At 35.5% G+C, this 25,116-nt stretch overlaps 2 protein-coding genes across 5 annotated transcripts in view; one reads left to right on the forward strand and one right to left on the reverse strand.

The window, feature by feature from the left end:
- The window catches only part of LOC117235010, a 281,666-nt gene extending 278,287 nt beyond the window's left edge, over positions 1-3,379 (reverse strand). The window contains exon 1 of the transcript XR_004493600.1: positions 3,197-3,379. The gene's annotated coding sequence lies outside the window, so the exon portion shown is untranslated. The remainder of the gene's footprint in view (positions 1-3,196) is intronic.
- Positions 1-25,116, forward strand: part of LOC117235009 (class A basic helix-loop-helix protein 15-like) — a 288,550-nt gene that overhangs the window by 231,733 nt on the left and 31,701 nt on the right. For 2 of the 4 annotated variants that reach the window (XM_033496626.1, XM_033496627.1), the window contains exon 1: positions 23,782-24,231. The exons of the other annotated variants lie outside the window; for them this stretch is intronic. The gene's annotated coding sequence lies outside the window, so the exon portion shown is untranslated. Of the gene's footprint in view, positions 1-23,781; positions 24,232-25,116 lie in introns of those variants that run through there. 4 annotated transcript variants of the gene reach the window in all.

The raw sequence follows: 25,116 nt of genomic DNA on the forward strand, positions 1-25,116 counted from the left end.
ATCTACCTGTGGCACGATAAAATAAATTTTATGTGTATTTTAGCCAGAAGCTTGTCAGATTTTATACTCTACGATACTTGTATGTATGCTACTTGTGGTATGCCTGGCTTCCTATCTTTCAAGGTTCCAATACATTTAGAAAGTCCTACTTTTTCAAACGTTAATGTACTTGTAAGTGCACTCTCCGACCTTACTTAGATACTGTTTCTGAAGTTCGAATCCATTTTATATCGCGAACCAAGCACTTTGCAAATATAGAAAATGTGTGTGAAACGTCATTTCATATGAATAATAATTGAAGGCCACGAATTAAAATTTCTATGTCGAAATTACCTTAGATTCGTAAATACACGTACACATACAATCAAATGGTGGACGTAATCTCTCTTCAAAAATTATTTCATTTTGTAAAAGATTCGGATGAGATTGATGTCGTAAACGGTAAAATATAAAATACGTATTGTAACGTGCGCTCATGGAAATATCAACTTTAATTCAAATAATTATGTGATGTTCACAGACGACTCATCTTATTTAAAGAGGCATTAACGGTGTATAATACTTTCGATTAATATAAATAATTTGACAAAAAGAACTGTTTCCTGCAGAGAAACAAACATTCACGATCTTATGTTATAAATAAAATTGTCCCTATGCCGCGGTATTTAAATATGAAATTTGAGGACTAGAACCGGAAAAACTCGTTAAAATCACATCATAAACAAAAGAACCGAAGGGCTATTCGATTTCAAAACGAACCAGCCGTATTACTTACGAGAAGTAAGCCTTTCCTCGGGGGAGGGGGAGAAGAAGAAGAAGAAGAAAGAAAACGATTTAAATAGCCATCTTGGAAGGTCCACGTTTCCCAATTTAGGATGAACAGAACCGGTTCCAGAAGAAGGTTCAAGGAACCCCGATAGATTTCTATGGATTATTTTAGAAACTTAAGGGTAACCATACGTTTGAGTATTTCTTGATGACATACTTAATAGCGCCCTATGGAATACCTTAATTTGTTTCATCCAAGGTGAACTCGCTCGAACAGCCATTTTCGTTGCGTTTCGTCGTCATGGATCGTATCGTTGTGTTATTGTGTTTCGTTGTAAATTTCGCGAAATGATGGTTCCACACAAACTGTACGAAAATACACTACTGTCTATAAATATTTCGACTTACAGATTTTCACATTCCTTTCAAACTTTACCGATACAATCTCGATAGTCGAGTTTCATTACGATGCTAATGAAACTTCAAAAGGTTCGAAGCATAACAAACGCAACAAAAAGTATTGGCACGACGTTGTATTTACCGTAGCATTTATCGTCATACAAATAAATTAGATCTAAATATATTCGCATCGTTTATCATTACTCTTACACGACTACGAGGATTCGCCACTACAAAAATAAAATGTAGAACCCGATAAAAAAAAAAACGCTTCATTGGAAAATAAAGATACTTGGCAATAATTTTTGTAGCCACTGTATAATATATATTCATAACAGATGCCTACAACGATCGAAATAATTTTGCGAGCATCCGTGCAATAATACTGTTGAAAATGACAACGTGAGTTCGCGCTCGCCAACCATATGCAGATGCGCTAGTTACAATAAATGGTAACTAGAAGATAGTTCTAGTTACTATAAATCGATAAGTTTAAGATATTCTTTTGTTTTTATCCCTAGCCCATGTAAGAAACTGCTATAAAGGTTTTCCGGCTCAGAACGGTGTGATAAATTTGTCCAAAGAATAAAATAATAACTATTGTAGTAGGAACCTCTAAATACAGAAATAACAAGAAATACTTATAAAGGATAGTGTATTTTTGAAACGGCGGGTTTGGGCGACATTTATGCGCTTGCTAGGTAATTTTGGACGCTATTCATTGGGAAACGTTGTCATGGAGGTGGTCCGTTAAGAATTTGGTTAAAAGCGCAACGGACGCGCCCAGCATGTAATTACGGCTCGATGAGACGGCTGGAAAGTCGAACCGCGTCCTAAATAGCTCCTTAATCCTTTTTACGTTTTTGTTGAAATTCGAGCATAGCTATCGGCGATTCGATTTTTTCCTCGTTTTTCGGCTCGTTCTTATCTTTCCGTTCGTTGAGTAAATCCGAGTTGAATAGTTCAAGTCTCAAGTAGGTGTTAATTAGATTTTACGAGGTTTTTATCGTCCAACACAATGATAAAATACAACTCTTTAGGTTTGAATAATTGAAATAATTTGACATTCCTTGATATATATACATATAGGTATCTTTGGAGTTTCTGTTTTTAATAATTTAATACGAATCACCTAATCGAATAGCTTTGTCGAATAGCTAGATTATCTTTCCCGTGTTTCAGTGTTGCGCAGTTGAGCGATGTGAACGTGAGAATGAAACATTTATATTTCACGTTAGAGGATTTTTTAAGTATTTTATTTAACATAAGTATTTAACATATGCACACGTTACTTTATTTCGTAAAGCATTATTACTATTCTGGAAATATAATAACACAACTACCAGAATATAACTTTCCAAAAGATGAAAAGTATCAATTTGGTTTGCAATATTTATTTATACTTGTAATTAAATATGAAAGAATTGTTTATTGTTATTGGAAGAGCTACTTTTAATATATTTCGATTATTTTATTTTATTGGAGAAAGTGTGATGTTTCTGACATCAATCACGCGTTATCCAACTTTGAGATAATTTTCCTGTTACATTTCCATCGATGTTTAATCGCATTGTAAATTTATAGAAATGGAATTTATGAATCAGTCCGTAAAAACCTAACGGTACTGGTCGGTGCACATTAACGTGCACATTCCAATTTAATCTTCGCTCGTCATTTCCTAATTTTCCAGCTTCCTATTTCTCACTGCTCGGCGAACATTTAAAAAATTGCAACCGTACCATCAATTTTAACTTTCTTTCTTAGAAAAGCGTAGAAAGCGGTCATCAAACGAGTCGCTGCTGCTTGTAATTCCGAACGAAATGATCACGATCAAATGGTCAGATCGTTCGTGCTCGGCACGCACATATTTTCACGTGTTTCACGAGCCGTTCGAAGCCATCGCCAGGAAAGCACCTGCACTCCGATGACGAACGCATCGTTCACGCAGCTCATACCGATAATCACGTGGAACCAGCTCAACAGAGGTGGAAACTCATTCCCACGCGTGTCGTGGCTTTGAACAGCTTACCTGTATTTTTCTTTCTCCTCTTTCACCGACCAGTTCGATCGACGCACGACTCGACGATCCGACCGATCCTCCGAAAAGATTTGGTCGCGTGGCCCGTCATGTCTACCTTCGATCCTCGATTAACCGCAAGATTGTTTGTTTAAAAGCCTGCAACGATCATTTGTATAATAATTAGAAGTTGATTCTAATACTTTAACCTGTTGTTCAAATCGTTCTGATTACATATGTACATATGTTAAATAAGTAAATAATAAATATGTATAAATACATGTATAAAAAGATTAAATGACGAGGTAAATTGATGTTATTTAAGTCAATTTTAATCACTATAAATGTATATTTGTATTTATATAATATATATTTATTATATTATCATATGTTTTATTAATATAGTTTTATTTTACTGTACTTTTATTGTAATATTTTTATTGTATTAAATTTAATCATGATGAGAGTATAGGAACATAAAATGAAAGCATAAAATAAAATTGAGGAAATATGGGGTTCGTAATTATCATGTTAAGACATTTACATACATTATAAGAAGCTAAACTTTGCTAGGTAAAATATTTTATATTAATAGTATAAATGATGACAATTTATAGCTTTGAAAATATCTATGCACAGATGTACTTAATAATATTTATCGACAGTTTATTCTTATTGAGGTCGTTAAAAGAAATAAATAATCCAGGTGGTGATGTTTTAGAAGAGTTTGAAAGGGATACGATAGATTATGTTCACTTGACATTAACTTAAGTTATGAATAAATATAGAATTTTATATTTGAATTGAGAAATCATGAATTTAATTAAATTTCCTTTCATTTCAAATCCTGAAAAGATGAAGACTATCTAAGCTACTAAATTTATAACATTTTTTGAACGAATAAAAACTGGGTAAAATAAACGCTTCATTAGTCATTCAAATAAAAAAAAGCTAATTAAATAAAGATGAAATAGGAATGTCCCACAGCTCTTCGACATAAATTTATTTTCGAATAATTTACACTCTGACTACCGTAATAACAGTTATTGCCAATTATGTAAAATTCTTCCATGAAAGAACTTATTTAGGATTTCTGCTTTTAGGTCATCGTGAGTCGTGACAAACTATTATAAAACAGACCAGCTCATCGAATTGTCTCAACTTTCTCATCGACTTCGAAAGAATTACCGAGAACACAAAAGTTGATTATCAAATCAGGCTGATTCATCCATCAAGAGGCTATTTTAATTAGGTTCCGCGCTAACATAGAGTTAGTAAATTAATCTGAACAAAAGATCTTAATTACATTTCTCTCATTAAAAACAGCGTAGCAAAATTTCATAAGCGTGTTAAAATATAAATATAAAATCTTTTCGATGAAATCAAACATTTCTAAGATGTAATTCACGACAATACTATATCAAAGCTCGATTCTATAAAACATATTATCTCTATTCAAAAAAATATATCTTTAAGAAGATGATAAATAGAAGTTGATTCATATCTACTGATTCAATTTTGCTGAAATAAATCTCCTCTCTCTTTGCTTAAGAATTTTGAATACTTTTGATTTATATTCTTCGTACTAAATTTTCTTGAAATTTTACTGAAACGAGTTTCTTTATTGAAAAGACTACCCATCCCTTGCCTCGACTTTAATAAAATATCTACGTACCGAAAACTAACTGGCGAATGAAATGAAATGCAAACTTCGGACTGAATCGAAACGAAATAGATGCTGAATGCACGAGAAACCTTGCGACGTTGAAGACCGGAAGTTTCTCTTTATTCAATGATGACCGATAGCCACGAATCAGGTGTGACAATGACTTTCTTGCTGCATATAAATTAGAACGAGGCTACGACTTTCCCTTTCTTTTTGCGGCGCGCTGCAAAAATCTAGATTTTGTCATGAGCCACGGAACGTCAGTCGCAAAAATAACGAATGTAAACAGGGTGAAGTAATTTATCGCCGCGACTTAAAAGTTGCCGCGTTGCCTGCCGCTCGTAAATTAAAACGCATTTTCACGGAAGAAGAAACAAAAACCTTACGCGTATTTCTATGTTCCATGACATAATTTCGAGCGCATAAACGTTCTTGCTTCATTCTCGGAATCGTTCCTGTCCGAAAGTAAACCATCGCGAGATAAAAGGTATTTTGTGACGAATATTAAACTGTAGTCAAGTTTTATTCTTGGAATCGTTCCTGTCCGAAAGTAAACCATTGCAAGATAAAAGGTATTTTGTGACGAATATTAAATTGCAGTCAGGTTGCTGACTTAAAAAAAACTACTAAACGAGTAGTTATTAAAAAATAATTGCACATATGGACGAGACATAAAAAGCCGTGATATGTCATCCTTTTTTAGAAGAGGAACTTTGTAATTCGGTACGTTGTTAATCAACTCCACGTTAAAATTATCTCTTCATTTGATTCTGCGATTGAATAATATGCTTTTCCGTGGTTTTATTGAATATTTAGAAAATATTGAATTATCCTAAACTAACATATCAATGATAGAAATATTATTCATTGCTTACAAACACTGTAGATTTATGACGATCATTATAAATGAGATATTCCCTATACCTATAATTACCACTTACTAAATAAATAATCTCTTGATCCTGCTACGTCCCGCTGATCATTTTCGATAAGATAATCGTGTTTTTCTATCATCAAAGAATCTTTAAGCGTGCAAAAAGAATATGAAATAACCGTTATTACTACGCGTGATATTTCGTTTCTATCTTATGCTAAAAATCTTTTTGGAAACATAAAAAATTGTCTTATCTATCAAGCGAGGAGAATTTGGGTTATAAAAATTCGAAGATCGAAGCGGAGTTAAAATTATGTGACGCAAATTACGAGAAGTTTCCTATATTTTTCAAACACCGACAGGTGTATATCTTACTCAATTTCAAGCACTTCAAACGTTTGCTATCTCATAAAAGATAATAACACAGTCGAAAGTATCTATATATAACTTAACGTAATAATGTTACAGCAACGATGCAAAATATTCAGATGGAAGAAAATTGAGGAAATACGATGTTCGTGAAAAATACGCGAGCACGTTTCCCTTTTCAAGAAGCTGTTAATACCACGATTCGTAGCTTAACGATCGCGTAACCGGGATCGTGCCAAAATGAAAATTTCACTTCGGCTTTTTGTCCGTTCTCGTGTAACGCACACGTTCATCGCTGACAAGCAACTTTCTTCGTTCGCGAGCTGCTCCTGGAATGTAGTCGTGTTCACGCGCTAATTATTTTAGATAAAAAGTCGAAGATACTCGGGCAGCACGCGTTGCAAGAAAGGAAGAAAGAAAGAGAAGCTTGCGTGTTTACGTTTGGAAAGAGGAGAGACCGCCAAGTAAAGAAAAGAGAAAATGATCGGAAGCGGAATGAACTGCGGCAACGTTTTCTTAAACGTGACGAACGCGCTTTCTGAAAGCTCAGGACAATCGGCTTTCTTCTTCTATCGAACATGCAACAAACAACACCCCGAAACGTTTTAAGGATATGAGAATGTTTTTTGTATAGAAAATATATAGAAAAGAAGCTTCGTATACTAAAATGGAAAAAAGTTGCTTTGTAACATTAACCAAATTGAAAGATTTTCATATTTCTAGAAATAGTATTTAATTTTTGAAACAAATAATATTGAACATGTTAATTTTGTTATAAAGGTTTTTTAATATTTTAGGTTTTGGAGATACTTTTTAATAAATTGAAATATAATTTTATTGTTAGAATAAAATTTCACCTATGTATAATAATATCTTATAATACGATAGCTGTTACGTGTACGCGAGAAACGTTATCTATTCTCAAAAGTAATTACGTTTATTCATTCTATACTTATTTATTCAGAGTATGAGCAGTTAGAAACATTGCATTGTTACATTAGCGTTTAACTACCGTAAATTAAACGTACGTATTACATCATCGTAACAATTAACGTATGTATTTGCAAATAGATAAGGAAGGATCATAGTGGTCTAAGTCGATTCATCGCTATTTGACGTAAAAACCTGTCCTTCGTCCATCGTTGTAAAAAATTCGTTATATCTTCTCCAAATATTCTTCTACGTAAGATCGTACGATGGCGAAGAGCGAAGTTACAACTCGATCGACCATGAAACCAAAGGGATGATATTTGTAAGAATCGAAACGTTCTTATGCAAGTGTATCGAAATTCACAAATTCTTGACTTGTATCGCTATAATTTCCAATTCATCAGATGTGTCGTGGTACAAGTATCAATTAACATACTAACATAGTGCTCGTACGAAATACATAGAATCAATTATATAGAACGATTTATGTAATCAATATCTAAATGTTTCAAATTAACATATTCTCCTTCGGTTTGGACGACGAGAAACATTTCTATCGCTGATAATATGTCAGCAATAACAGGGAAAAAAAAGAAAAAGAATGAAATCTATCGAGTATCAATTAGACAGTGGAACGTTCAACCATAGCCTAATGGAATATGCTAAAAGAGAAAAAATCAGAGAAATTATTCGACATTATCGTGAGTCACCGATTCGAGACGAACGGCTCTCGATAACCACGCCTCTTTAATTTATTCAACCGGGCACGAGGGAATGTAACTTTCTTGGCTTCGTTAAGTCCGTTTAAATCGAATATGATAATTTTATGCGAATATTTCACGTAACGCTGGTAGCGGTGAAGTACGCCGTGAGTCGAAGTGCGAATTCCTTTTTTTTTCTTTTTTTCATGCCGCGTGCATAGACCCGAGGAAGAAGAAAAGAAGGAGAGAAAAAGAAAATCGAATATACTTTATGTTATCGCACGCACTTTCGAATCGTGTTTCCACGGTGTGAATTATGCTTGCTGTCGCGAACTACTCACAACGATTGTGCACCTTTTATGAAAGGACACCGCGTACACGATCCTTCTGCTGATATTAATAAGTACAGTTATGGAAATACACGACAATTATTTCATTATGTAAACCTGTCCTGTCGCTAAACAGTGGCATAATATTTCCTCCGGTGTCGTTCATTTTGTAGGGAACAAGTGGAGATTTTCATTCGTTATTTAAATATTTTTCTGAGAAGCGTGATGCATACAATATGACACGGGTATATTTATTCCTATAATTTACGTACAACTTTTTTCCTTTATTTTAAAATTCTTTTTGTAGGGCAGACAGGTTTGTCTCTGTCTTCGTCCGTATTTATCCTCAATTCTTCTAAATCGTAAATTTTGGACCCTTACCTTTTCTAAACTATGCGACAAGTATAAGGTGGAAATTATACGCGTACATAATAATATCCTAACGTTATAAGAAGCGATATTTTAAAAATTGCTAAGAAACTAAATGTAAGAAGACAATTTTGGTAACATCAGATTGATTGACGACGTATAGAATTTTAAAACTGCTCGCGTATAAAAAGGAAGAATGGAAAATATGATTCATCGCGTTCTTCCTCTTTATGATTCAAACTCATCCAGTTATAGGTTGATCACGCCGTATGTAGCGACGACAAACGGCAAAATTATCGACTGGTGGCTGGGAAACGAGCGAGAGAACGGAGCCGATGCGGGTCATTTTAGATCGTTATTATTCGTTCAAATACAATAACGAGCAATCAGTTTGCGTACGTAAGCAGAAGGGTGGATGATCGGAAAAGAAGAGGAGGAAAAAAGAAAAGTGGAGGGAAAAAAGAACTACCGACAGTCTCGTCTTGCTATCTGTTTTCAAGTGGTCGTAATTATATCGTAAATTTAACAACGCCAGGGCAGCATCGACTCTCCGTTTATGGTTTGGTTCGTTAAAACTTTCCTCGAAATGAATTCTGAGCGAACGATGCTCACGTAACGATCAAAAAACGATTGTACCTACTCTCATTTTGTGACTCCTTTTAATGCCGGCTCCTTCGTTCCTCTCGCTACACCGCCTAAGAATTCCTGTAATCTTTTAATCTTGAACTTTCACTTCTACCCTTTTTTATCCCGTTTTTATATTAGGTCGCTAGTAGACGAATCTAAATGGCACGGCGCGAACCGCAAAGAAAAATCAGGATATCTCGGGCAATTTAAAAAGTATCGTTCAATGCGCTGATAATTGAACGAGATACCGCTGCCAGCGACGTTATAATGCACGCGTAGAAAAACCGATGAAAAAGTGGGAACCAGAAAAACCGTGATACATCGACGTGATACTGAATTTGCTTCGAGTTACAAGCCACTTTTTTTCAAGTTCGCGTGGTTGCGCAAGAAAAAGTTCGGCTCCATTTCAAAGGGTGTAAATCCTCTCTCTCAGCAACGTAATTAGAATTCTGAAACTCGTATGACTATTTGATCGATCGTTTCACTTTGTTTAAATCATGTTATACGTGGCACGTAAACGAATAACGCAAGTACTTGTTATAATAAGAATATTCGGATACGAAATGGGCAAAAGATTCTCGGTCCTTTACCACGCTAGTTTAATTTGCAAATTAGCCTTTAAAAGATCTCGTGTAAAATTTGGATCAATTTTGAAGATATCTTTATACCGAAACCTAACTACAAATCTTCCAATTACGAATTACTATAATAAATCATGAAAATTGCTTTGAAAACTTGATACGATACTATGTATGTTATTTTAGACGGTACCTCCTCTTCAAGATAATTACGTTACATTAAAATCTCTGAAATCTTTCCAATTAACCTGATTGAAAATTGCAGGAATTATTTTCGAAACACCTGCGTATCTTATATTTTGGTATTTAGCGCGTTACATTCCCATATTATCCAAACATGTAATCCACGTCAAATGAAAGAATCAGAGAAAATATGTCACAAGCGAAAAATACTTAAATCTGAAGAAAGACTGTAACTAGAATTAAACGAATATAAATGAAATAATTCATATAAACCAAGAAATTCATAACTCCTTTATATAAACGCGGATTTCACGTATCATTTTCCATGTTTATCTTATTTTTGTCGAAAAATTCACTTGTACGTCTTTTTCATCGATAAATTGAAATAATTGTACACAATTATTTTGCACACGATCGCTTCTCGAGTCAGTGGACGCGTATTTGTCGTGTACATCGAACGAGCGTACATGTTCGATACATTGAACGACTGTACAATACGTGAAAAGTGGAGAGGCTGACAACAGGTTCAAATAATTATTACGATTAGCCGTATTTTTTGCCTACTTTAGCCACGGCAACGAGGTACGAAATGTATAAGTTAGGAATTGCCGACAGGCTCAGCACGCGATAATTGTGCGGTTGCACAACGATCGTTAAGGTTTCACGAGTTGCTCGTATTTCATCGAAAAAAGGAAAAGGAAAAGGAAACTAGACGAAAGAAAACGAGAATGATTTTCCATTTCACTAGGCACCCGCTTCTGCCGCGAAACCGTTTTGTTTCCGCTGGCCACCGATACCGATCGACGTAAACGTCCAACACGATACCACACTGTCCGCACCATGAATAAAAATGTCTGAACGAAAGTTGCCAGGTACACGCTTAATGATGCAAAGCTTCCACGTTGTCCTGGATTCGTTTCGAGACCGTTGCAAATGACAGATGTAAAATACGTCCAATTACCAATGAGAAAAGAATCGAAGTATATCGGGAAAAAAGTGAGGCAGTCGTTTCGTTATTGCACGTTATGAAATAAAATATGCAGACAGATTATACATATGCAAAGATTCAGACTGTTATAACAACAAGATGGCTATAATTATATGTATATATCATTATTTTCAAATTACTATTTAGGTTCTCACGTAATGTATAGGGAACGATATTACACCGTGTTGTTAATGATTACACGAAACAGTGGTTGAGTAATTTGTTACGAGATAAGCGATCAAGAATATATTGAAATAATTACTCCTGTCGATCGACGTTTATGCGTATATGTAATCTGAAAAAAAAAACAATTGAAAATTGATATTTTTGATTCAACTTCGTACTTTGATATTCGTAAAAGATGTTCGAAATGACAATCCTCGGTTTGTATACAAGCTTGCTGTCGCCGTGTCAAGGAACTTCGCAATCTTCCAGAAATTCCAGATATACGTCGAATGATACAGACCGAGAATAGCCGGCTCGAAGTTTCGAGCGCCTTCTACGAAGGTAAACAAATAGTTGCGGATTAACGAAACACAAAAGTGGCTATAACATCGAATCAAGATCAAATAGGACACGTATTTATACGAACATCTTTGCCCCGCATGTTGTGAAACACTTTACATATGTGTGTAATAAAAATCTTGTCATTTCTATATATATTAGGTTGTTCAAAAAGTTTCCTTTGTTTTATAAGGAAATAATAGACGCACGATGTTTTTTGTTTTATATTAGTTTATCGAATTATGCACGAACGTAATAATAGAAATAGAACGAAATGGATCATACGTAATTCAATAAAATAATATGAAACAGAAATTATTGTCCATCTATTATCAACAAAATTATGAAACAAAAGAAACTTTTCGAACGATCTAATACATACGTCTTTATATTTGTTCGTCAAACATTGCCAATATAATCACGATACATAACCGTATCGTCTTTTGCAAAATCTTCAACGTAACATACACGTTTATATGTAACTTCCGTAAGCGTATACTTTCACGCGTTTCACCTACAAAGCGGCAATAGTAAAAAAAAGACGTAATTTCTCGCAAAAAGAAAAATTGAAGCTAATCATCCACTTTGATCCATTTTGAAGTAGGAGATTCTATGACGGTCGAGAAAGAAATTCCGGTGATCGTCGAGGAATTTTATCCCGAGACGAGGTCAGACGTATTTTCCCAGGCCGAATCCCCGGAGCCCAGCAACTACTTTTCCCAGCCTGGGAGAGGCATTTCCTCGTAGAGCGGCGTCGTTACATTGTCAGGAAGAACATTTGCATTGACATAGCAAAGCGCCGCAAATGGACAGGCAGCAGAAAGTCGCGAGGCGTTGGCCGTCGTTTAAAAGTAACTTTACGGTGCGCGCCGCGCCGCCGCAAAAAGATCTGGTTCACGTCGTTCGGTAAAAAGCATTGAATGCCGATACCGGGCTGAGGCGGAGGCCCCGAGTGAAATGTGGCATAGCAGAGTCGATAACAACGACACAAGCCCGGGGACCACAGGCCAGGACTTTCACGCGTCCTTCGACGAACATGCTCCTTCGAGTTCTGCACGCGCTCGACCATTCGCAAAAGTTTCCCTCTTATCGTTCCCATATAACGCACGCCACGTCGCTTTTTGTCCGGTGCAACCAACCCAACGAAAACTTATTACTTATCCCCGCTGTCTCGTTGTATTCGAGCGTCGCTATCGTTCCCGCGATTGAATAATTGCACCCGTGAGCCGGTATACCCGGCCAACCGTGCACTTTCCTTGGTTCTATAAAGGGGATTTTAAAATTAGAAGGGCGGAAGAGATGCGTTTCGATAAGCATTGATACAGACGCATGACGATCGAGGAAGACGTTTTTAATGATTCGAGAGAGAACTGTTAACGACGCGTTCGTAACGCGATCGCGGGATGATCCTTTTGACGGATAATTATTTTTGTGAATTTGACAAGGCTTGGAGAAACAGGCAGGTGGATATTGTTGGAAATAAAAGTCTAACATACCGAGCGATCGTGTAGTATTTATTGGAAGAAGTGAAAATTGAATACGTTGAAGTTGAGATCAATTCTTTCTATGATATCTGTGAAGATTAAATTATCGAAAGAAATGCAGGTCTGCTACTTGTTCGTATATTTATTGAACTTTCTGTACGGTTGCGAGTATACGGAAAATAAAAATTGACTCGATAAGAGACAACTTTTTGAAAATTTCTAGAAGAGATTAAGAAGGGAATAGAGCAGAAAATCAAAATCAAAATATCAAAATCAGATTATCGAGAATCAAGCAAATTTTGCCGGCACTGTTTCGTAAACTTAAGATGATTTTTTTTAGAAATAAAAGGATATGCCGATAGCAAAACAAGTTTCCCATTCACGCTTTTTCGAATCCCTTAACGCACAATTTTTTTTTTTTTTTTATAATACAAAACAATTTACGACGCAGACATACGATATATTTTTCATAAAATGTATATATATATCGATCGTAGCTTCTGGCTCCATAAAGATCAATATCTAAAATAATTGGCTAAACTAAAAACAATTTGTGTTCGTATACGTCACGGGCATTTGCGTTAATTGGTAAAAAATCCAAGGAAATAATTTCGTAAAAAGCAAAAATACCGCAGGAGAATCAACACGCGTTGAACTTTTACCGAAATCAAGCGATCTCGATGATTCATTGCTAGATTTCCATCGCTCGAAGCGCTCTTGTTCTGATCGTTATTCTATCAGACTATAAAATAGCGTCGCGCCAGACAATCACGCTCTCCTACGTGGACGTTGTAATCGTAAAATATGGGGCGTCGCGTCGTAGCCGCAGAATCCAAAGTGAAAAGTTATTGCTTGTCGTGCTGCTCTGGTGATTTTGAATGGGGCTAGAGTTGAACGATTGGATAATTATGCGCTCGATACTTGAATAATTCGAGACCCTGTTATTATATGCGGTTATAGCTTCGCAGAGTATTTATAAATCGACGATTCTGTTTGCCCCCGTAATTGTTATCGAATCGTCTATTTTATCAGCGATCACGTTTGTGGTCACTGCCAACAAAACTTCGTCATTGATTATCCTTTTCAACTCGTACGCGTTGTACCGAATGATTTTGATTTAACGGGACGAACGATTTCTCTTCTATGGATTCGTTAATTTAATTTGTTTATGTGTGCAGATATGTAGGTGTATATAACGGAGTGAAAAGTTACTGGAATATTTATGCCACCTATGTTTGACGAACTGCTAAGAATAATTTATTTAACAGGTGAGTTGCAAACGATAATCAATTTAACTGTGTGCAGTTTGACAAATTGCAAGTCATAATGTGTTTAAGTGTGATATTTAAAAATTAGTGAAAATAATATTACTTTTATTTGGTAATTAATAGTTTATTGTTTAATTACTTACATTTGACGACATAATGAAAATTAGATGAATTTTACGATTTCTAATTTCCAAATCTAAATCATCGTCTTTGAACGCATTATAGTTCGCAGTTAACGAAACTGCAAACAATTAAATCTCTCTTTCTCTGTACTTTGGATATGTTACATTTATAATATATAACAACGTGTACCTATTTTTAGTATAATAAATTTAAATATATATCAATGATAAGGAAAATCAACGCACTTGTTCGACTTAATATGTTTGAATCTATGAAACGCTACATTATGCTAGCACAGTTATGAAAGACAAGATTCTTATTTGCTTAACATCGTTGAAAATGGTAATAAAAATTTCTCCGATTTAGACAAAATATTCAGTTGCAACAGATTCATGAATGCTTAACGATTCGTTAAATTTATTGTAATTATATAATCATTCATGATATCCTTTTATGAATAGATATGTAAATGTAACTTTTTAAATTCGCTTCTTATCTAGAATAATAAATTATTTTAAAGCTAGCGTATCGTGACTAGTAGTATTTATTTCTTACAACGGGAGATGACCCGTGAAAGGTGAATATTGTTTTCAGAAACATTGCTCACGAGTTAACTATGCTCGCGACCGCGTTAAGAATTCACGTCACTTAACAATTACCAATTTCATACGTTCACCTGCAACCACCTACGCTAACATTAAAGTCGACTGGCATCGACAGGTACGCGAACAACTTTGAATACTAGTCTGTTATTACCAATATCATTTATTGTGTTTTTTATAATGTAGGCAAGGCCAAAAGTGTTAAACATCAAACGATTTAACCACTGCCATTTTCTTGCCCTTAACAATCTTTTAAGCGGAAATGAATTGCTCAATCCTTGTTAAAGTACTATATTTCAAAGTATAATACACCAAGTATATAACACTGAGATACGAAACTATTTCGTACAATAGTTTACGAATTTGTATAAAAAAAATTAATAATACGTATAATATTATTTATTATTTATTGTAGACAGTCATCCAGGAAATTTGTATTTTAATCCCTTAACCTACAATTACGGGCACAGCCTGTAGTACGATGATCGGGCCAAACGTAAATATTACGGGCACGAACGTAAGTCGTAGGTTAAGGGGTTAAATAAAATGCTTCAAAATTTCATTCAATTCAAGCGTAAAGTTGATTTGTTCTATACCAAGTTAATCACGAGCTGCGTTATTATCGTCTTAATTGTGTTACGTATTATGTTAAGAAATATAATATACAGGGTGGTTGGTAACTGGTGGTATAAGTGGAAAGGGGGTGATTCTACGCGAAAAAAGAAGTCGAAGATATAGAATAAAAATTGTTCGCTTAAGGCTTTGTTTTCGAGAAAATCGACTTTGAATTTTCGATGGGTACGCATGAGGTACGTTATAACGGATCTCATTGTAGATCGTTCTCTCGATGGAAAAATTAAAAAAAAAATTTTTTTTAAATTTGTATTCTATATTTTCGACTTCTTTTTTCGCGTAGAATCACCCCCTTTCCGCTTGTACCACCAGTTACCAACCACCCTGTATATATATACATATAAAACATAACATTGTATAAGATAGAACATGATGTACAAAATGTAAGAAGTTGCAGAAACATCGTTCAAAATAATTACAGGATCTCATCTTACATAGCAGGGGGACATTATTATTACATAATAAAAATTTATTCAGCGTATAGTAGTATCTACATATCAGAATAAAAAACATACTAAGAAAAATATTTAAAGAAGCGAAATAACCAACGGTATCTAATTCGAAGATTAGAGACAGACGTTTGTAATGATTTTACAATTTATACGTAAATGTATCCATAAATTAAACTTATAGTAAATTATGACAGGGCAATAGTCGATAGAAATTCTGTAAAGTTCAATTTTAACATCAACTCTTAATATTTACCTCTTACCGTGTATCCTTGTTCTACGAAGGAACTCCAAGATATGTACATTAAACTAACAACTGCGTGATGTAGAAACTACAGACATAGAATTCAGCAGAAGACACTATCGTTTGCGCTTAATATCCTTAACGAACGGGTAAATTGAATTGGATAATCAGAATCGACGTACAACAACTGCGCGTTAATTGACATTGCATGCGAAATCGGATTCAGACGCGTATGTATGTATTGTACGTATGTATATGGCGCATTTAGAACGGTGGCCAGTAACCGCGTTTACCGGCAAATAATTGTTGGCCTTAATTAGAAAAAGCATATTTCTTGATTACAACGTTAAATGCAAATCTCGCGAGGAATCAACGTTCTACAGTTAATACACAGTGAAATTGTGAAAGTCGATTAGATTTTTCAATGCACGAAAGATAAAAATTGACTTGATGAAGATGTTTCGACAACTACGTTGCATGAAAGCGTGCATTGAGCAATTTTTAAAGAACATGAATTTCCAATTAATTCTAGTAAAATTGCATTTCCAACGGTCTATCCAACTTTTTAAAGCAATACCTTTTTTTGCAATAGGGAAACTTAATCTTGCGACTACGTTCGTTCGTCGCTACGTAATGCTCCATACTTTCAATGTATTGGGTTATTCGAAAAATTCCTAACCTTTTTAGTATGAATTTCTACGTAATAATAAAATATTCAAACAAATACGGTACTTAGTTGGATACCAAGGACAACTAAGAAAAGATATCTAAATTTCGTTAACGGAGCAGATTTCTTTTTCCCAATGATACAATATCGAACTTAATATGTATGAGAAATTTTTATTTGCTGTAATTTTTGTAAAGTTTATTCGGAAAACGGAGATAAAAAATGTAATTTTCTGAAAGCTTGTAAGAACTATCTGAAGGAATTCATTAAAGAAGAGGTGGAGAAATTTAACAAGAAATGATTCATAAAATTATAAATGACAAAACGTCTAACTGTTGTATCTATATCTTCGTTAAGTTTCTCTATGAATTTTCCGAGAAACCTAATATATTTTATTATTGCTCATATTAGATTAAAAATGTGAAAGTAGTTGTAATTCTTAAGAATTCTCGTGTCTTACTCATAATTCTCTTTCTTATAATGATGTTTAAAAGTATTATGAATGTATTTGAGGAAATATCACATTCATCTCGATGATTAATATTAATATTAATAATTCATAAAACGTGTTTGTCAACGTCTGAAGAAATTCGAATTTCCGATTTGAAGTGCAGTTTATACAGTCAGCTCGGTTAAATGCAGTTTCCTTTGGAGATGGATTTAACGACATCCACGTTTTTAAAATGTGTAAAAAGGAGGCAATAAAACAGTCTAAAAGAATTGCACCGACGAATAAAGTCCAGTTAATAATTTCCATTTGACAATATTACATTTCCTAACGAAATTGTTTATCATACGACGCACAGTACGTAACTGGTTCTACAATTTCTCTACTACAGAGTTTACAGTAACAAAACTATTAATTGAAAATAATTTAAAACCCACAGAGGTAGAATCTGTTATGATAGTAATTTACTGCATTAAGGTAATGACGTACAACTAGGTTCTACGATCAGTGGATAGAATTCTACTTTAAATTTGTTTGACGCGAGTAAATATACGACGTGGCCTGAAATAATAGGAATTTTGTCCGTTACCGCTATTATTAAATCCTGAATCACTTAGTCGTACGACAAGAATACTCACAATAAGACAAGTTCTCGTTTGGACGAGCATTAAGGCGTATTCATTTTCAGTAATGAGATACAAAATGCAAAAGCAAACCGTACAATTTTACGAAACTCGTCGACCATTTCGTTGCAGCGAATTTGTTGCAGACGATCAAAACGATTCTGTGCTTCGATAAACCAGCAATCGGTCAGACTAATGGAACTGTAATAAAAACAAGGCAAAAAAAAAGAGCGTAACGCATAAGATAAAAATTCTACATGGTATACAAATAATTTCGTCACGCTAAATGGCGACAAATTATAATATGCGACTCGTGAGGCGTTAGAATATATATACGAAAAGATTAAAAGTAATAATTCAGCGATAGATTACGGAAGGTTATCTCTAGACAGAAATAGTAGCCTGCACTACATAAACGTACTTAAACACGTTTCCATAATTGATACAGTTAATTTCAAGCCGCTGAATGACCAAACGTCACAACAGACAATGCGATTCGTGTTTCCAATACGATAACCTTATCTGGAGGTTTATTCAAAGCAACGAGACAGCAGAGACTGACGGACTTTTAAGAAATAGTTTTCATACGTATCGCTTGGTCGATGCTTGACAATAGCAATTTCAAAGAAAATACAAGTCCTCATTGTTCGTGAAGAAAACGAAACACATCGAGTAACCCGCTTATCTCGCCGACCGCATGGCAATTATAAAGAAGATTTGTAAATGAACTCTAAAAGAACAAACAGTCTTTAGCGCGATCTAGCTGTATTATTGTTAACGAGCATCTTGACAAACTTTCGATCCGAAACAAAGAACTCCTGATTTGTCTATCTTGCTAATTATAGGCGAAAAACGAACGTTAACGCGCGACTTTATTTAACCCTCTCAGAAATCAGCCTGCCACAGGCATTCTCCTTTCCCAGAGTGCTTCTCACGATCTCGTTCGTACGTACATATATACACATCAAAGTGAGTTTCATCGACGTGAAAAACGTCGCTCGACGAACGAGGAAAAAACATACAGCTGTATGTAACGATACAACAACATTTGAAACTGAAACATCTAAATCTAAAAACTAAAAGAAAAAATCTAAATACTAAGGATGAAACTGAAAGAAATTAAAGGAAACTAAACATCGATAAGGAACATCTTTATTTAGTCGTAGACTAATCGGGTAGAGAGCAACGATAATGTTCGATAAATCACCGAAAAATATACGCACAATATCAGACATAATTATTGGGACGATAATGGATTCCGAATTAGCTCCCGTCGTACGATTGTTGTTCGAGATGACGAATTTATTTTTGAAAGAACGGATGAATGGTATTTTTCTGTTGCGAAACGAAAACAACTTTGTTCGACGTTGGATTAGGAAATTTTATTTAAATTCTATTAATGTATCTTTTGTCCGTTGATAATGATCGAAATTACATTATAATGTAACTATAAATTTAGTTGGTAGAATCGGGTCACTCGGTAAGCGTTAACGTTACACTAGCTCAAAATATTGTTTTCAACTTTTCGGTCATTTTATATTATTACATTCTGCTTTATGATATCACGGTTACGAAAGGGAATTCCAAAGATTTGCTTAATACTTTTTATCGTCGCTATTCCTTCCTCCATCTAGATGCTGCAATTATATGAATTATTTATGAAACTCAGCGTAATAGTAACGTGAAAACGATCTTCTTTAAATCATAGAAATTCCACTTTACGCTTCTAATCCTTATAATGGGTTCCTATAAAATATCTATTATTCTAATAACTTTTTCGCACTTTGATAAAATAATCTGTAGATTATTTTATTTCTATTTTCCAATAATACGACATTTATTCAACTTTTACATAATATTTTATTGCTTCATCCTTAATGGGTTAACGTAATTATGGGAACTATGTTTCTTTACGATTATTTAATGTTACGTACTCATATGGCTTTTGAGGACAGAACAAGTAGGTTTCATTTTGTTGCTTTTAAAATATTAATAGGTTAATGCAGCCAGAACCAAGCAAAAACTCTAACAACAAAAAACCATCATAATGATGTGTTTCAGATAGTTTGTTGATCGTATCTATTACATCATGAGTAGCCAGAAACTGGTACTAGTTCAATACAGACTACAGTTAAGTTTAACGCACCATAACATGTTTCCGTCTAATATTATACAATTGATAATCGTACGTAACATAAATTAAAACAGTAACAGATAAAATTACGCTATTTAATTAGCTAAGATATCAATTATATTGAATCTCATTAACCAACATTATACGGAAGTTTACTTGTATAATAACTTACCACAGTTACTAAAGGTATTTGTACCTGTTTTTAAACGTTATATTTTTATTTGTTTTTCATAATGTTTATAAACTCTTTACATTTGTAAATTTATTTGTATAGTTGTCCAGCTAGAAGATCTAAGTTTATCGAGAACGTTCGCTCAAAATATCAATATTTGATATTGTCAAATTAAAGATTTTAATTTAGCAGTGGTCCTTAGCTGGAAATTATATGCTGCTTCTCAAAACAAAGATGTAAGTTTATTGAAAGTTTTGAGTTGTTTTTCAAATTTAAGAAGCACAAACGAAGTCTATCGACAGAAAATTATGTTTCTTGAAAACCGAAGACATAAATTCATTGAAACAGTGTTTTGTTGTTCCCAGATCTAAAATCTAAATGTATCGCAAATCTTTCATTCAAAATGGGTTTGTTTCGAGAAACAAAGATATAGGTTTATTGAAAACTTTTAGTTACTGTCAAATCTAACATCTAAATTTATCAGAATATTTTAATTCAAAATTACATTGCCTGTCAAAAACAATTTCGTTTAAAATGACACTCAAAGCTAGTATTTTCTATGAAATCTACTACGAAAAGTACGTAAATATAGACAATATTTTATAAATGATTATACAATCGAAAAATAATATGACATCATACGACAAAAGAAGCTAAAGATATAGAATAACATTTTTTCATTTGTTTGTGACAAAATTACGCGCTATCTGTTGAATACGTATGCATTTAACTACCCTCTGTCTAGACTTGATGATCCTATCGTAGACTAATATCTCTACGTATTTGTGTTTACTGTATTGAGTAACGAGGAACGCACGATAAAACAATTTCTTCACGCACAATAAATTTTATTAATTTAGAAATTGTTGGAAAAGCGTTTCTTATTCCGGTGAATACAAAATTTTGCTTTTCGTGCCATATTAAATTTCTATGAACCCTTTCTACTTTTTTTCTAATATTTTATTTTATCAAATTTTTTCTTTTTAATTGCTCGGTGCTTTAACTTCTTCAGAGTGGCTTAATTGATTTAATACGACTGACATATAATTATGAAGTATATTAAATATATAATTATGTCGAATATAAATACATATTATTTACATAATCGCGATTCTACTGCAATGAAACTCAACAATAATTTTTCCATAAGCACTTTTTAAGCATATTTCAGTTAATTGAAGAAATAGAAACTCTGAAACTCGTCGTTTGACGGATTTATTAAATCTGGAATAAAATATACAACTTCAAATACGATCATTTGCTGAAAAAGCACATGTATACGTTTACTACAACATAAAATCGTTTTTATTCTCTTGTACACTATATTACATCGTAATTAATCATTATTCGATACAAAGTATTTAGATGATATTCGCGTGTATTTTTGTGCTTTGACCTATATATATAAATATTCCAGAAACGTCTTTGGTTCTAAGAATACCGTACCGGAAGGGTTGAGGAACGGTATTTAAATTCGTACACGATATTCAAACCCACTTAACTTCTGCAACCGCAAACAATTCAGCATCATTTCATACATCCTTGAAACCGGTCTCGTCTATGCGCACCAAACCGGGCCAATAACCTAAGTCTTTGCTGTTCCAGTGAACTACATAAACCTTCCGTCTTAATGCTTACGTCTCAAACGTAATCCTTACTTTCCCCGACGCATAAATCGCTGCAGCCAATCACGAACCAACCCTAACCTACTTCCATTCGGTTATGTTAAAATTGCTCGGAAAGGGTTATTTGACTCGCGTCAACGTTCAACGTTGATCGAGTGCAAAGTGTAGTCACCTAACAAAAATCACTTGCACTTAGAAACAAATACAACGCACAACATATATTTTGGCAGATTTTTTATGTAATATAATGTAAATATAGGCTTCTGTCTACAAAATATTATATTCGCGTGTATATTGCCAACTTTTTGCCCCGCTTGCTTGCTTCCTCTTTATCTGCGTTTTTTTATCATTTTCAATAACATTTTTAATATTAATATCACATATCCAAGTTACTCAGCTTTTGACTTTTTTCTAACATCCTTTAATTACCTAATACCTGATTAATAGAACGCTTATCGATCCAGTTATCTGAACACGAAACTATTATTTAAACGACAAATCATCGATAACGGAACGGAAAAGGATTTCCTATTACATAAACTGCTCTCTCCTCCGACAATTTCAGATAAGTAGAATCCTACCGTAAGAAAATCGCACGTTCTATCATTTAGAGCGCTGAAGATCGTAGCGATATAAGTCAAGATCATTGGAATTTGAATTTAGTCACGTGCTCGAACGTCGTCCCTTTAATTTCCTAATAAATTATTTCGTGATCTTATTCTTTGCTACGATACGTTTTCATCGCTCGAAAGAATATAATAAATTTTGCGTAACAGCAAACGCAGAACACCGTTTTATGAAAATTAGCGATACTATTAGCGCGTCTATTTCATGGCTAGAAACATAAATCTGGCGAATCGTACACGGTCATTGCAACGAAATCGTATCGAAATCGTAACGACGTCGAATCACTCGGCGTGCATTACGGAAAGTAGCACATTTCAGTTGCCTTAGGAAAAAGAACAAATCTATGTTTGATATGTTTCAACGTGCGACTGCCTGTTTGGCCGCAACAGAGTCATCGCACCGTGCGCAGACTAATATTGCCTGACGCTTGAGTTTGAGTTATTGTATTTATTTCTTCAGGTAAAATTACCTTGTTATGGGTAGCTTTGTATAGGCCATAGATATTCTAAAGATATAACATAACCTAGTAACTGAAATAGATACGGAAAAAGGGTCGCAAAAACTAGCACTTTATTTTTACAAGAGTCTAAGCACTGAAACCACCAAATAGCTGTGCAATTTTGAGCAATTCGCATCAATCCAGATAGCTTTATTTTTAAAACCGAATTTCAAATATTCGTTCCAAAAACGACTGTCTTTGAGCGTGTCTATTCAGAAGCGTCGTCAAATTTTTGTAATCTCTTCATTACAAATCTTAAGTATGCGCTTTTCTCTACATATACATGTAATACATAAGACAATTCCAAAGATAAGTGGTATTCTCTAAGATAACAAAGACTTCCACGTACACGTCTTTATAAGCAAGTAGCTTTTATTTAATTCTAATTAAAGATCCTTACAGATTTAGAAATACAAAAAGCGCAAAAGTAGAGTAACTGAAAACGATCAGAATTATAACTTTTTCGCTGTTAGGCAGTCATTTTAAAACACTGTGCATGGCAGGGATCCGCGCCAGGGCTAAGACGCGCGATCTCGTACGCTGAATTGAAAGAGCAGAGGAACCAGAGCCGGCGTATTTCGGCCAGAGCCGGTTCAAGGTGGAAAGACCGTGTTGCGCGTTTGCTCTGTTTGGATTCGGGCGGGCGCAGTATCGGTGGCGGCGGCGGTGGCGGCGGCGACGGCAGCAGGTGGAAACGCTTCTGAAGCGGAGCCGACGAAGGTGGAAGTGGCGAAGCGCATCGAAAACTGGTTTGGAGCGGGAGCTCGGCGGCGCGGCGGCGTGGCGCGACGCGACGCGGCACGGCACGGCGTGGCATGGCAGTTGGCGAAGTGGGGAACGATCCGTTTCGTGGCAGCCGGTGGGGGCAAGCTTGGCAGCGACAAGTGATGGTTTACAGTTATAGTCAGTCCGGATCGGGCGTTCGGTCAGCCGAGACTACTTGTGCCAAGCGTTAAGCTCCACAATCGATTCCGATTTGTCGAGCCGGTGTATTAAACGCGACGTCGCTTATACGCGCATACACGCGCGATCGCATCGAGACGAGAGAGTTTAAGAGTGAAGTGTCGTCGTCGTCGTCGTCGTCGTCATCACCGTCGTCGTCGTCGTCGTCGTCGTCGTCGTAGTCTGTCCACCCCTGTCGACGTTTCTCTACTTTGGCCACGCAACGAGCATCGTTCTTATCCAAGGATCGTACGTTCATTCTCGGCCTCGACGATATCGCTACAGTTGCACCGTGTGGCCGTGCAACTTTTTTTCAAACGAACGAGTTCAACCTGGACCACCGAAACCCTCTGTGAAACTTGACGAAATCGAATCGAGCACAATTAACGGTATATACCAGACTGGCGGAAAGGAAGATCCGCGTGGACGAAACGACAGCGCCGTGAATATGTGTACGTCATCGTTCGTGGGTTCATTGTGCACGATTAATTGGATACGGGCGCACGTATATCGGCCCGTCGTTCGCGTTTCTTTTTACCTTCCAGTTCGATTCTTTTCGCGTTTCGATCTCGCGCGACTTGCTGCCTTGCCTGCCTCGTCTCATACCGATCGTGAGAGTTTCCCGATGAATCGTCCCGTTCTAACTTTCTTCTCGTACGTTTATTTAGTCTGTACGCAACGTAAAAGAGAAACAATCTTCCCGTCGTCTTTATCAGATAGATCGTCAGAACATTCCGGATCGATAACCAATCGGAGAGCGCGAGAAATATTTCTCAATCGTATTGCACGACGAGTAAACGAACGAACGATTCGAGCAAACGACTATACTCTTTCGCTCGCCAATTCGATTCCTCAATTTGTTTCGAAGAATTTCTTTTGTATCGAACGCGCGACATCCGCGAGAAAAGCGACGCCTCGATGCGCGTAAGAACGCACGCGAACGAATACGGTCACTCTCGTACGCGGATGTGACCTCGTAACACTCGGCGAGGACTTCGAGACGATCACGATGGAAATGGGAAATGAAAACGCACACGCGGAGATAATCCGCCTCGTAGCGAGCGTTTCCGTCGCGTGCTGCATTTTTCTTTTCTTTCCTCGTTCTGCGCGTCCTACGCGCTCGCCAAACAAATACGCTGACTCAATGTACGTTGCGTACCGCAAGAAACAGGAATTCCCTGAAAAGCGTTCAGGCTCATGGGAACGAGTTTCGTTCACGCAACCAACGTTCGCGAAATTCCATACACGTGACTCGGAATAGCTTTACCAAACTC

The sequence above is a fragment of the Bombus vosnesenskii genome, unplaced genomic scaffold (assembly GCF_011952255.1).
Source record: "Bombus vosnesenskii isolate JDL3184/JDL3185 unplaced genomic scaffold, Bvos_JDL3184-5_v1.1 scf7180000013314, whole genome shotgun sequence".
Classification (NCBI taxonomy): Eukaryota; Metazoa; Arthropoda; class Insecta; order Hymenoptera; family Apidae; genus Bombus; species Bombus vosnesenskii.